This window comes from Lycium barbarum, chromosome 5, assembly GCF_019175385.1.
Source record: "Lycium barbarum isolate Lr01 chromosome 5, ASM1917538v2, whole genome shotgun sequence".
Taxonomy (NCBI): domain Eukaryota; kingdom Viridiplantae; phylum Streptophyta; class Magnoliopsida; order Solanales; family Solanaceae; genus Lycium; species Lycium barbarum.
The window spans coordinates 1,427,654-1,442,160 of record NC_083341.1 but is presented as its reverse complement, the minus strand read 5'-3'; the positions used below and the strand labels follow the sequence as shown (position 1 = coordinate 1,442,160).

Sequence of the window (14,507 nt, the reverse complement as noted above, 5' to 3'; positions counted from 1 at the left end):
TACGTCATTTTCAATTGCGATATATCCGATGCTTGAACGCCCCGTTGATATGAAATTGATTAGAAAAATTCTTCTTAATTCCAACAAAATCTATTCACGTATTTTTTTTTATTTTCTATGAGTAACAGTAACTTAAAACTTCATAATTTAATTAATTACTAAATAAATAGCGAGGCCTAACTCTAATACGTCTACTTCTCTTGTTCTAAAACGATTTTTTTTATGTTATTAGTTTGTAAATTCAGCATGTGTATGTCAGTATGTGTATGTTAGTTTTTGTAATTAATAACATCCCACAAGCATATATCAGACAACAAAAAAACTTTCAAACACTCAACATAATCAGAAAAACGGCATAAGTTTAAGTTTCGCTCGACAAAGTTTACATTTAGCTTCGGCATATGTATCATAATTAACATCCACACAACTTATGCCGAAAAAGGTAAAACTTTAAGCACTCAACATAATTTGAAAAATACTACACAACTTATGCCGCATAACTTAATTCCTACAGAACTTGTGCTGAGAGAGACAAAAGTTCGGTTTCTGAACATAAGAATGTCACAGAAATTATGTCGAGAGAAGCATATTTAAATATTTTCATTAAATAAGCATTTGGGGAAAAAAATTAAAGACCACATACATAAAGGGCAAGAATTAAAGATTAGTGCATATGAAGGCAATCCTTGCAAAATTTTGAGTTATTTATGTGCTCATAATGTAAAAAACATTACATAATTAAGTTATTTATAAAATAATTTAAAGTAAATATCTATATTAACATAGTAAGAATGATAACTAATGCGCTATAAAAAGTCAATCATACTAATAATGCAAAATTCTTTACGTTGTCCATGTTTATAACTTAAATCTTTATTCTAATCCTAGTTGTGCTAATCTGACTCAACTAGGTATAATTACCAAAAAAATAAAATCGAAAGTTACTAGTTCATTGATAGGCTGTTGATATTTCTTCAAGTTTTTGGTGACTTGTACCTAATATTAATCTCAATGAAACATCCATTGCAATTGGCAGTGGTTACTAAACCAAAAGAGAGAGAAAAAAAAATTAAAAAATTTCTTTTATAAACAGACTTATCAAAAGAAAGTAAGACATATAAATTGAAACAAAAGAGCATATTCAATCAGTAATATTTCAAATACTGAAGTTCAGTGTTTGCAATACTAATAATCAAACTATTATTTGCAGAGGCGAATTCAGGATTTTAAGAGGATGGTTCACCATTAGCCATGATTTTTTTTTAATTATTTTTTTGCCTTTGATTCGTTGCAGCTCAGCGCCTATATGGTTTTTTGATTTCTTTTGCCTTTTGGGACTTGGGTAATTAAAAATAAAGATTTTTTTATTAAAGGTAATATAAAATAGAAACACAGTTTTTACTTTGGGTACTTAGAATTATAGAAGAAAAAGAATTTAGAATAATATAAAAAGGAAAGTTAAAAGGCTGCTTTAATAAATAGAAACACAATTTTTATTTTTGGGTAATTAGAATTATAGAAGAAAAAGGATTTAGAATAATATAAAAAGAAAAGTTAAAAGGTTGCTTTAATAAAAGCATAGAAACATGCAGGAGCTCGGGTTCAATCCCGAGACCTTGAGGTAATAAACACAACCCCTAATCAGTGCTCCACTCGTCCTGATATGACCATGTGTTCCTTCATGTAATATTAGATATATTTTTAGAATTATACACATAATATATCGAGTTTAGTCGAGTGACCATGTGTTCACGTGACCCAAAATTAATGCATAAATTCGCCACTGATTATTTGCAAATAAGTGTTTGCAATACTAATAATCAAACTATTATTTGCAAATATTGAAATATAACTTTTTGTTAAAATTTCTTACCTGACATTGGATCCTGATCAAAGTCCATTCATCTTGTTTGGAATAAACACAACTAACCACATTTAGTCCTTCTTCAAGTAGCCATCTCAGCACTTTGGACAAAGAAAATTTCTCCTCTTTATGGCTATTATTGACATTAATCAAAATCTCCATACCATCTTCACATTTGTTCACTGTGACACAATTATTATTATTGTGCACATAATTTGTTGAACTTTTATTTTGATCATCCACTGAAATTTTCTTGATCTTTTTTCTTCTATTATCCAACTCTTCTATATTCTTCTGAAGTTGCTTTATATATATAATTCACAGCTACTTGCATGTGATCTGATGTTGAACGTTTAGCCTATAAATTTGCAATAAAATTCACTCCAGATTAATAACACAAGCTGCTACCATCACACCTCAACATTCATACTCTATAATAGTATTTCATTATAACAACTAAGTCTTTTTTTTTAACTGCTTTTCATGTTATGTTGTATTATGTGTTCTCAGTGATAACATTTCACTGCAGCAGCCAAAAAATAACCGGACAAACAATGTTATTATAAAGAGGTGTGTATATACTTCTTGACCATAGATAACATTTGAGAGTTTGCAAATTCTGGTTTTCACTTACAAATAACTATTTGAAGAGTACTAATGAAGTACTGAAAAACTTGTTTGAGTATTTCAACTGAATAATATTGGTCTTTTTCACTTATAAAATCTTCATTGTTTTTGCTAGCGAAATTTATGTCCAGCACAACTTTTCAGTTCCACTTCCAAAATTTTCTTTTTCAACTTATATAAATTTAAAAAAATAAAAAATAATAACTTAATGGATGAAAAAGTTAATATGTACTATATACAATCTATATTACTCGGACTTTCCAAAAATGTTCGCCAGATGTATGGTGGATCCTCCAAAAGTAGTGCAGTTTTGGAGATTCAACAGGAGCGCGATAGCAGTTTTGGAGAGTCCAAGCAATATATAGTATAGAGTATACTGTAAGACAACACTATCTGAAAATAATGCTAAAAATTCGAAACACAAGTTGATATATACTTGATCAGGCAACTTTATTTCTTGTAATTTATATACTTAACTTTTTAAAATAAAGAAAACATCAACAGAGAAAGAGAGGAAAATGAAATAAAAAGTACTCCCTCCGTCCGAAAAAGATTGTCTTACTTTCATTATTAGTTTGTCTCAAAAACATTGATACATTTCTATATTTAGAAATATTTTAACTTTATGAGATGATTTACAGACACACAAATATCTAAGGCTTGTTTTTGACCACACATTTTAAAAGTCTTCCTTTATTATTAAACTTCGTGTCAAGTCAAACTAAGACAATCTTTTTGGGACTGAGGGAGTATAAGTTCTAGTGTTCACCTTGATGAACTCAAAGGGAATTAGAGATCTTAGAGAAGCAACAAGACTTGCCATTTCTTGCCTTCTATGCCTTTCAACATTTCTACGCACAATTTTTTTCCTAAGCTTATTTGGTTCATCACTTCTTAGCCTCTTCTTAATATCATCATCAAGATTGCTACTTCCACTGCTGATCGAAGATTTATATAGCCAATCACAACTTGTTTGGAATTGATTAGGCGTAATAATTGAAGTATTTCTGCTGACCGAAGATTTATCACAATTACTTGTTTGGTATTGAGGCACAATAATTGAAGTACTTCTGTTGACTGATTAAGATTTATATAACCGATCATAACTTGTTTCGAACTGAGACATAATAATTGAAGTACTTCTGTTGACTGCTGAAGATTTATATAATGGATCAGAACTTATTTGAAATTGAGGCGTAATAATTGAGGACGAACCATACGAACCATGATGAGGATCACTCATCAAATCTTGATTATGGATTTGATTATCTTGTTGGCAAACTCCATTTAGTTGGAAATTAGGAATCTGAAGTAGCTGGTGATGATGATCTGCATGATCTTCACTAATATTTTGTTTATTAGTGAAGATTTCCCAAAGATAATTATTATCCATTGAAATAATTAAGCTCTAATGGATTTTGCTCTTCTTTTTGGTATTCTAATTGAAAGATGATAAAGAATTAGATACGTTAGTTAGGGTTTGAGATCTCCATAAACAAGAAGATAACACACTAATTTTTTATTGGATTTTTTAATGGCTACTATTCATATCTACGCTTCTAGACTCTAGTCCCACCATTAGCTTTCACATTAGCTTTTTAATTATTTAGCTTCACTTTTTTTTTTTAATAATAGTTATATATAATGACATTCAAACCAAAGAATAACAGTTATATATATATATATATATATATATATATATATATATATATATATATATATATATATATAATTTTGATATTATAAACATTTTTTTGTGCGGAATGCCCTTTAAAGGCACTGGACTTTAATTTTTACCTCTCAAATTTGAAATCTTTAATTTTTCCCTTCGCCTAAGACCCATGGGTTCTGAGTTCAAATTCCCGCTCAGTCAAATATTTTTAAAAAAATTGGCAAGGCAGAAGTTTGTAAAATTCCAACTAAGTGAAAGAAAATTGCCTTAAGGTGAAGGCAAAATTCTGCCTTGCGAATTCAAACTCTACCTTACGATTTTTTTTAAATTTTTTTTTGACTAAGCGGGACTTCAAACCCGAAACCAAGAGATTTTTAGCGAAGGGCAAAAATTAAAGACCACAAATTTGAGAGGAAAAAATTAAAAACCAGTGTCTTTGAAGAGCAATCGTGCAAATGACCCTATTATATATAATATAATTTTTCAGCGAAAGAAGTTCGCGGATGAATCACTAGGCCCTCATTCCATGCTGACAGTATAAAAGTGTTTTTATATTATAGAATCACTTAAAATGTGCTACAGGTTTATTAGTTGTTCATATAAAATAAATTAATAATCTGAAAATAAGACGGATTATCTGTTATAATTTTGTTGCACAATGTTTAAATGTTAGATCTCATTTTTAATCATTTGCTTGTGTATTTTGGCTAGGTAGCTAGTCATCATTTGGACGTAAATTGGAAAAAGAACTCCATCCGGTCAAAGTCGTATCATGCTGGGTTTTTTTTTTTTTTTTAATAATGAAAAGCCAACCTAGCATGCCTAGTTTTCTTAGACAACAAGATTAATAAAAAAATAGTATTTGACAAAAATTTCTTTTTGGATTTTGCTCAAGTTGAAATATGATATACTAAAAGAATAAATTTAAAAAAGTGAAATAGCTTAGGTATATATATAGGTAGGTGAGTTGCAAAAGAGCTTTAATTGAGTAATATTATATGTTCAATTAGTACGAAAATTTAGCTCTTTCAACAACGTATCCTTTCAACAATAAAATTTAATAAAAAAGGATTAAATATTTTCTAGAGAAGATAACATTGCATGTGTATTATTTTCTTATGTCACATATATCTGGGACTAAGTTTATAATAGGATGAGATCAAATACCTGGAATTTGATAACCTTTTTCAGACATTTTGCAATAAAAGTCTCGTCATCAAGACAGACACTGTGAAATGGGGTTTTCTTTACACCTTTTTACAATAAAATCAAGAATTGATGTTATTCATCACTAGCTATAGATAGATATTCAGATCATCTAACAGAACACATACATAATATAACATGCTGAAAATGAACAAAACCAACTTACGCTTTTGTATGTAGAGCGAGGAATAAGTCTGAGCAAAATAGCCATTGTTGACAAACAACAGCTTCTCTCTGTTAGGGTTTTTGGGGTTTTAGAAGGAAAATATAACTGAAAAACCAACTTTACTCTTTTTTTTGTCAATTAAAAGTTATATAGTACAGTCGATGAGTCAAAGTCAAACCTTTATATCATAGCATGGTTGGATTCAAAATTTTTTGACTACTGCATCGAATTGTTATACATTTATAATAGCATTAAACTTAAATAATACTCTGTTCGTTCATCTTTACTTGTCCACTTTGGACTTTTCACACTGTTTAAGAAATAATAAATGAAGTACATAATTTGCCAATGTATCCATATTAATTGATGCATAGTTTTATTGGATTTGAAAAATGATTTGAAGTGAGTAATTAATACTATGGGTAAAACAGGAAAAAATAAATTGTCTTCTCTTCTCTTGATATGCTAAAAGTGACAAGTAAAAGTGAAAATCTATTTTTAGAATACTGGACAAGTAAAAGTGAACGGGGGGACTATATTTTGATGTTATAGATAAAAAAAATGCATAAAATTTAATTTTTTATTTTCAGTTGTTAAATCTTAAATTTAATCACACTTTGGATAACGAAGGGAAATTCTTTACTGATATATATTCATTTTCAATTAAAAGAACCATATCCTATAGTTCTATTGCTTCTATTTTGGCAAAGCTGGCATTTTAATTGGATATCGGGTATGGATATGGATCTTTTAATTGGACACTGGATTATGGGTTGATTTTTAATTAATTAGGGAATATTTTAAAATAGACAAATAGGATGATGGCACGTGTCTATCCGTTAAAATGAGGGGTATATATGTGTTCAAGTATAACAATAGGGGTATATTTGAATCCAAAGTATAACGAGGGGTATACTTGGCGCATTTTCCGATCATTTTTTTGCGCGAATTGCCTTTCTTTTGGGGTGGTCTTTAAATTTTGGCCCTCAAATTGGTGGTGTTTAAGTTTTTCCCTTCGCTTGAAAAAATGGCCGAAAATACTGAGGTTCTGGGTTCGAACCCCCGCTCAGGTATAAAAATAAAAATAATTTCGCAAGACAAGGCTTTGAGGAAAGTCTGTCTTATGCTGCACAGGTTGCCTTAAAGCATAACTAAAGTTATACCAGATCTGACATAGGTTGCCTTAAGGCATAACTAAAAGTTTGCCTTATAAGGCAATCTATGCTGGATCTGACATAACTTTAGTTATGCCTTAAGACAACCTATGTTGTCTCCGGCAGAGGTTGCCTTAAGGCATAACTAAAAGTCTATCTTATAAGGCAACCTCTGCCGGATCCGGCAGAACTTTAGTTATGCCTTGGCAACCTATGCCGCATAAGGCACACTTTTCCAAAAGCCTTGCCTTGCTAATTTTTTTTTAATTTTTATGCCTGAGCCGGGTTCGAACCCAGAACCTCATGGTATTCTAGGCGAAGGGCAAGAATTAAAGACCAGCCCGAATAAGGGGACTTTTAAACTTGTGGTATCAAATGAGTCACATATATTTTGTGTGGCTATAAATTATAGCATAAAATTAAAATATTTCCAAATATAGAAAGAAGTCATTCCTTATGACACAGACTAATAAGAAAATATGTTCACATAAATTGAAATCGAGGGAGTATATGATGTATGTGTACACTCATTTTATTTTATTTTTGCTTTTAAAAAATCAGCAGGAGAGGAGAACTCGAATTCAAAAATCTCAAATTGAGAACTCTATAGTTCGAATTATGATCAATCAGATATGCATTACTTCATGCTCTTACATATTTGACAGTCAGCTAACAACAGCATACTAGTAAAGCATTATGATGGGCCGAACTATTGTAAAGGCCCAAATATATACAACTGTGGTGACGGCCTGTATGAGTAATCGGCCCACTTATAATGGGCAATTTGCAGGATTGGCCTTCACTAGGGGTGGTCTTTAATTTTTATCCCTGAAAATGATGGTCTTTAAATTTTGTTCTTCAAGCAGAAATTCTGCCTTAAGGCAGAATTCGCATGGGCACAGGCAAAATTTGCATGGACAGAAATTCTGCTTATGCCCATGTAAATTATGTCTTGTGATTTTTTTTTACTGAGCTAGGATTCGAACCCACAACCTCGGAGTGTTAGGCGAAGGCCAAAACTTAAAGACTACCTATTTGAAGGACAAAAATTAAAGACCACCCCAAATGAAGGGCAATCTGCGCAAAAAAAAGACTTATAATTGGTCTTTTTTTTTTTTCGCGGATTACCCTTCATTTGGGGTGGTCTTTAATTTTTGTCCTTCAAATTGGCTGTCTTTAAGTTTTGCCCCTCAAATTGGTGGTCTTTAATTTTTGCCCTCTGCCTTTGACAGAATTTGCAAAGGCAGAGGGCAAAAATTAAAGACTACCAATTTGAGGGGCAAAAATTAAAGACCACCCTAGCGAAGGACAATCCTGCAAATTGCCCATTGGTCTTTAGGTCCCTCCCTCTTTGAACCATGAGCCGATATACCCCTGAACTGTACGATTTAGTTTAAATATACTCTTCGTTTCGAAAAATGACTCATTTATACCCTGCCGTTGCACAAATGAGTTAGTTAATACTATGTCACTGCCTCCATATTTTGTACAATAACATAAAAAGATTTCAATTTATTAGGAGTGACAACAATTGTTAGCTTGCTTCCTACTTGTCTTGTCTTGTCTTGTGTTTATGCAAATGGTCTTTAATTAACTTGTTGAGACTTGAGCTTCACTTATGAGGTTATGTATATGACGTCTTTCTGCTATTTTAAGGTGTTGACAAAAATGTAAATCTAACTTAAGTTATGTTTGGACATGTAAACACAGTTAACGTTTTGTGAGTGAAAAGTTGAATAACTCCATGTTTGGGAGTGCCAAAATTGACTTGTTGTTGTCAGGCAAGAGCAATATGATCTCCTGTTAAGCATATTTAGACTTGTTGGCATAAACTATGTCTTTTAGGAGTATTGATTTGAGATTTTGATAAGGTGAATACCCAGTCTATTCAGTGCTAGGCATAATGAGTATAAGGACCTCAAAAAAAATCTCTTTTCGTCGTATGAACTTGTGGTAAATGCTTCAATGAGTCGAGAAGCATGTTGCATGATTTCCACCCTGTTTACACAGTTGTGTCTTTCCTGCCATGTCTGGATAGTTCTTTTAACAGTACATGATCTCCACTGCGACCCTGTTTCCATGTTTTTATGCATGCGATTATTGTAACAACCACACGTTCGCTTTTGTTTTGAGCATTTCTTAGGGAATAATGGGCTAAAAAGAAAAGAAAAAAAAAACTGCAGAGGTTGCTCAAGCATGATGTTTTAGTGCTTTGACTTTCTTTGGTGCTTTCATGAGGCACATAACCTTGTAATTTTATAACATATCAGATGTTCTTTTGGCATAGTGCATTATTAAAGGTCCCCAGCAACATAAATCAAAGAAAGTATCTATGACATGTTTTGTGTCATTTCACAGGCTAACAATTCACATAGAAGCTTTTTCGGGGTGGAAGATTTCGTACCCAGCCATACACATATCAGAAGGGGAAAAAGTCCAAGCATCCAAACAAACATGCTTCGTTCAAACAGCTTGATGTCTTCATATCCAAGTGCTTCGTCTCAGCCTCTGTTACTCATCGAGTTAAGTGCAAACAGGTCGCCATAGCTAGTACCAACTCCAAAGATATTAAGGCAGTGTTGAAATCAAGAAGTGATAGACCTGCATGTTTGTGCGTGGGAAGTATTTTGGCTGACAGAGCAAGAAAAATCTGATGTATATACAGCTTCTTATAACTCCTAGGGACTGAAATAGGTGCTACTAAACCCACTCCCCTCCCCCCCCCCCCCCCCCCCTCACTTTTTTCCTTTAAAGAATTACAATGTATACCAGATGCTTTATTGAGAATCCTAATCTTGTTTGGTTCAGTAATGGAATCAATAGCTTTCTCCAATAGGGATATATAAGATCGGATTGCAGCAAGCTCATCTAATATATTTGACTTTGCGCCAGTGGTATGATAGGTGGAAATACATTATGGCAGGATTAGTATGAAAGGCTACATATTTAAAATCTCGGCAAAAGAATATCCATGTAACAAAGCTTTTCCAACTGGACAAAACATATTACAAGAATATATATACTAGCTATAGCCTATAGTACCGGCCTCACCATACACTTCATGCCTAAAACTAAAAGAAGAAGCAAATTAGCAATTGAGCCATGAAGAAATTAAAGTGTAGGCATCTTTTATTCTTCTTGTTTTATATGGTTACACAGAAGCTCACTATATAAAAGTTGCTCAATACACACACATGTTTATCTATTGAAAAAGTTTCTCAATACACACAAACTTATATATGTTAATGGTGATGTCATTAGTTTGAGTGCGACTACATATTCTATAGGATACCTGCTACCTCCCACCAACACAAGTAAATAACTCTATCCACAAATGGAAAGACAGAGTAAAGTAGCATGCATGTTTATTAGTTTGACAATATAGGGGTAAGAAGAAAAGGCCAAAAAAGGGAAGATGAAAAGCATTTAATAACCAACTTGCGTACCTAATAAAAAAATACTGATAACAGTTAAGACTAGGGATGGGCGTTCGGTCGGTTCGGTTCGGTATTTTGATTTTCGGTTTGTAAAAAATGGGAACCAAAACCGAACTGAAATAACTTCGGTTCAATTCGGTTTTTACAATTTCGGTTCGGTTTCTTCGGTTTAGATATGGATGACATAGTTAAGCATTAAGCCGATACTTCATCATTCCAGAAAATCCTAATAGAGCTCGGTGTGAGACAGTAGAAGTGTTGACTGCATAATAATCACTTCATCAGCCAAAATACAAATTAATGAAGTGGCAGAAATTTCCTTGCATTTCACTTAAGTCCTCTATTACTAGTATTTCTTGTTTATCAGTCAACATCTTCTCTACAATCCAAGAGATATGACAGAGGAAATGGAGATTATAAATAGTTCCTACTTGTCAAACTATGTTGTATCACATCTTCCTACCACTAACCAAGAAAAGTTTTTTATTCACAATTTGCAATGTTAATATTACTAAGATAACACCCATTGTCACAAGAAAATATGCTAACGGGTGTTCTAAGATACATTGTTGAGGAAATTTATAAAAAATCTATAAGGAATTGTACAAGGAATATATAATATATGTTTCAAGAAAAAAGTGGCTTGTTAAAATTCGGTTTAACCGAATTAAATTTTGCATAAACCGAAAACCGAACCGAATTGTTGAAATCTTATAAATTTAAATTGAACCGGACCGAATAAACCAAAAAATCGAAACCGAAATTAACTTCAGTTCGGTTCGATCGGTTTTTTCAGTTTGAATCATATTATGCCCAGCCCTAGTTAAGACTATGCTTCCCACGGGGAGCTACATGATTTGGGACAAACATGAGTTGTTAAGTGGGAGCTACATGATTTGGGACAAACATGAGTTGTTAAGATACAGTATATCATGATCAATTATTGTAGTGGGTACATCGGACATGATAAAATAAATGTATCCGTTAATAAATACTAGAATTTATTATTACTTTTTTTTCCCATAAAGCTGCTGTGTTTGAATCAGCTTGCCTGATTTGTTAGCACTAATACACGTATCAAATACTAACTTTTAATAATACACACTACTAAAAAATTACTATTTTCCCACTGAAAATTGTTCAGTGGCTATTCCCACTGAATGTTGGGGAAAAAAAAATTTAAAGTAGTATTATCACACGGAAAAATTAGGAAGTTTCGCAGCATTTCAATGGGAACCTGTTTCCCACCATGCATTTACCAGTGAGCTGGAATTCAGTGGGAATGAGGTGGGAAAATCATGTTCTATAGGACAAATTTCCCACTGAATGTTGATGGAAACTTCTATTTCTAGTAGTAACAAGAACCTTATAATAGCATAAGAAAATATTTCTTCTTCTCATTATGAATTCATAGCCATATCTTATGCTTTGACCAAAAAGAAAAAAAGAAGCCATATCTTAAGCAATCAAATAATTAAGACAAAGTTGGAATATATATGTAACTTTACGAGCAAGCAAGGACATTAGCCAGCGAAGAGGTGTCTTACTTTTAGCTACATGCTCGAATGCTCTCAACACTGAGATTAAGTCCTTATAATAATAAAAACTGTATGCAGCAATATATTCAGATACTAACATGTATAACACTAAGGGCCAGTGGCAGAATCATAAATTTCGTCAAAAATGTTCAAGATTTAATATGTATACAAAGACAACAAATTTTTGATCTATATGTTCTATGTGGCTCCGCCATTGCTAAAGGTAGTCCGGACACAAACTAAATACAACAGTGGCAGAACCAGAATTTAGACGCTAGATATTGATTTATGAGTTTAAAGAGCGAATTTTGAAATACATATATATCTAACTCTATGTATGCTTGTTTGTCGCACAAACTAACGTAGAAGCTCGAGTTGGTTCTCTAACGTCAAACCCACAAACTTGTATTGGGATACGCCACTGACTAAACCTTGTTATTCTTTGATAGATAATAGTGAGAACTCAACCAAACTCAATATTTTTGACACAAAATGTAGATATATATACATGTGAAAAAACAACGAAATTTTAACATATGTTAGATTTTGAAACCACGACTTTAGAAATGTAGCTAGTTCAGTGCTAAGAATTTTGAAAATCAAACGCACCAAATTTAAACTCTGGATCCATCTCCTTCTTTGTGATAATTAATCACATCAGTCAGTTTCTTTTGCAGCCCAGCTGCAGTAAGACCTGATGATATATCACTTACCTGCAAGATAATGATTAATTTATTTGAAGAGAAAATATTCCTTATAAATGAGCACAGCATGTTATCTCCTCAACTCTAATATATATATATATATATATATATATATATATATATATATATATATATATATATATATATATATATATATATATATATATATACCAAGTACTCATGGGGTACTCATTCTACGTATGGATTATTTTTTGTTGAAGTGAAAAAAATAAGAAAAATATTTGGAAGTAAAGTTGTATTTAGATATAAGAATTTCAGTCAAAAATAAGCTGATGTTTTTTGAAAGTTAATTTTCATTATTTCACTGAAATACTTCTCAAACATGGTTGGACACAAAATTTAATTGGACACAAAATTTATGTATTTAATTTAAAGACCGCCATTTTGAGGGGTAAAAATTAAAGACCACCTCCAGCGAAGGGCAATCTTGTAAATTGCCCGAATACTTATGGCATCTAAACAGGGTCATTCACACGAATACCTCTATTTTGGGGTGGTCTTTAATTTTTGTCCTTCAGCATTTCTTACGCGAAATAACTTAGATTTTGCTCAGTAAATTTATATTTAGCTTTGGCATGTATATCATATAACATCGCATAAGTTATGTCGGACAAGGAAAAACTTCCAACACTCAACATAATCTGAAAAGCAGCATAAGTTTATATTTGGCTAGCCGAAATTTACTTTTAACTTCGACATATGTATTATAACATCTCACAAGTTATACCGGACAAGACAAAACTTTCAACATTCAATATAATCTGGAAAAAAAAATCATAAGCTTAGATTTCGCTCGGCAAGTTAGTGTTTAGCTTTGCATATGTATCATCACATCCACACAAGTTATGCCGGAAAAGGTAAAACTTTCAACACTCAACATAATTGGAAAAATACTACACAACTTATGCCGCTAACTTAATTCCTACAGAACTTGTGCCGAGCGAGGCAAAAGTTCAGTTTCTGAAGATAAGAATGTTACATAATTTATGTCGAGCGAAGCATATCTAGATTTTCATTAAATAAGCAGTAGCGGCAAAAATTAAAGACCACATATATGAAGGACAAATTTTAAAGACCAATCCGTATGAAGGGCCGTCCGTGCAAATTTTTGAGTTATTTATGCGCTGATAATGTAAAAACATTTAAATAATTAAGTTATTTATAAAATAATTTAAAGTAAATATCTATATTAAATATTATTGTAACTATTAACATAGTAAGAATGACAACTAATGAGCTATAAAAAGTCAATCATACTAATAATGCAAAATTCTTCACGTTGTCCATGTTTATAACTTAAATCTTTATTCTAATTCTAGTTGTGTTAATCTGACTCAGCTATGTATAATTACCAAAAGAAATTGAAAGTTACTAGTTCATTGATATGCTGTTTATATTTCTTTAAGTGTTTTGTTGTACCTAATATTAATCTCAATGAAGTATCCATTGCAATTGGAAGTGGCTCTAAAACCAAAAAAGAAAAAAAGAAATCTTTTGCTTAATTGGTCATTTTATTGCCGTCCAATACTCAATTGCAAATGCATTATATTATGTTGTTGTCCTTCCCAGACCTCACCTGGTGAGACTATACTGAGTGTTGTTGTTGTTGTAAAGAGGTTTCAAGACCAAGCCTCAAGAATGAAATCGCATTTGATATGTGAATCGTTCAACTTTCAAAGTGAGATTTTACGATGCAAATCCAAATTGGTCGAGTTTCAAAATGAATACCAATCACTGAGGAAAAAATCTAGCTCATCTGGTTAACAAGTTTTTATATTCTTCAATTGAAAACGCGAGCCTTGTTGTATTCAACTACAATTTTTTTTTTATTTCCCACCCGGTGTTCGATACCCGCATTGGAGCCCAACTATATCCGGATTCGCTCCATTTAGGGCCCCATTCGAGGGGAAGCGCTCCCTCTCAAGGATTTTTCCATACCCAAGGCTCGAACCTGAAACCTCTGGTTAAGGGAGGAGCAGCCCCTCCGCTGCACCACATCCTTTGGTGGTTATTCATGTACAATTTCAAATTAATGTTTGACTTAAAAGGGCTACATAAGGTTATATATATAAAAATTAGTTTTCTCAAAGGGTCACCGTCAAATTATTTTTCTCCACC

The 14,507-nt window shown here is 32.3% G+C and overlaps 1 pseudogene; it reads right to left on the bottom strand.

Annotated features, from left to right (window-relative positions):
• Positions 1–1,637: 1,637 nt before the first annotated feature.
• LOC132642110 (transcription factor bHLH125-like) lies at positions 1,638–3,884 on the bottom strand (annotated as a pseudogene).
• Positions 3,885–14,507: the final 10,623 nt, after the last annotated feature.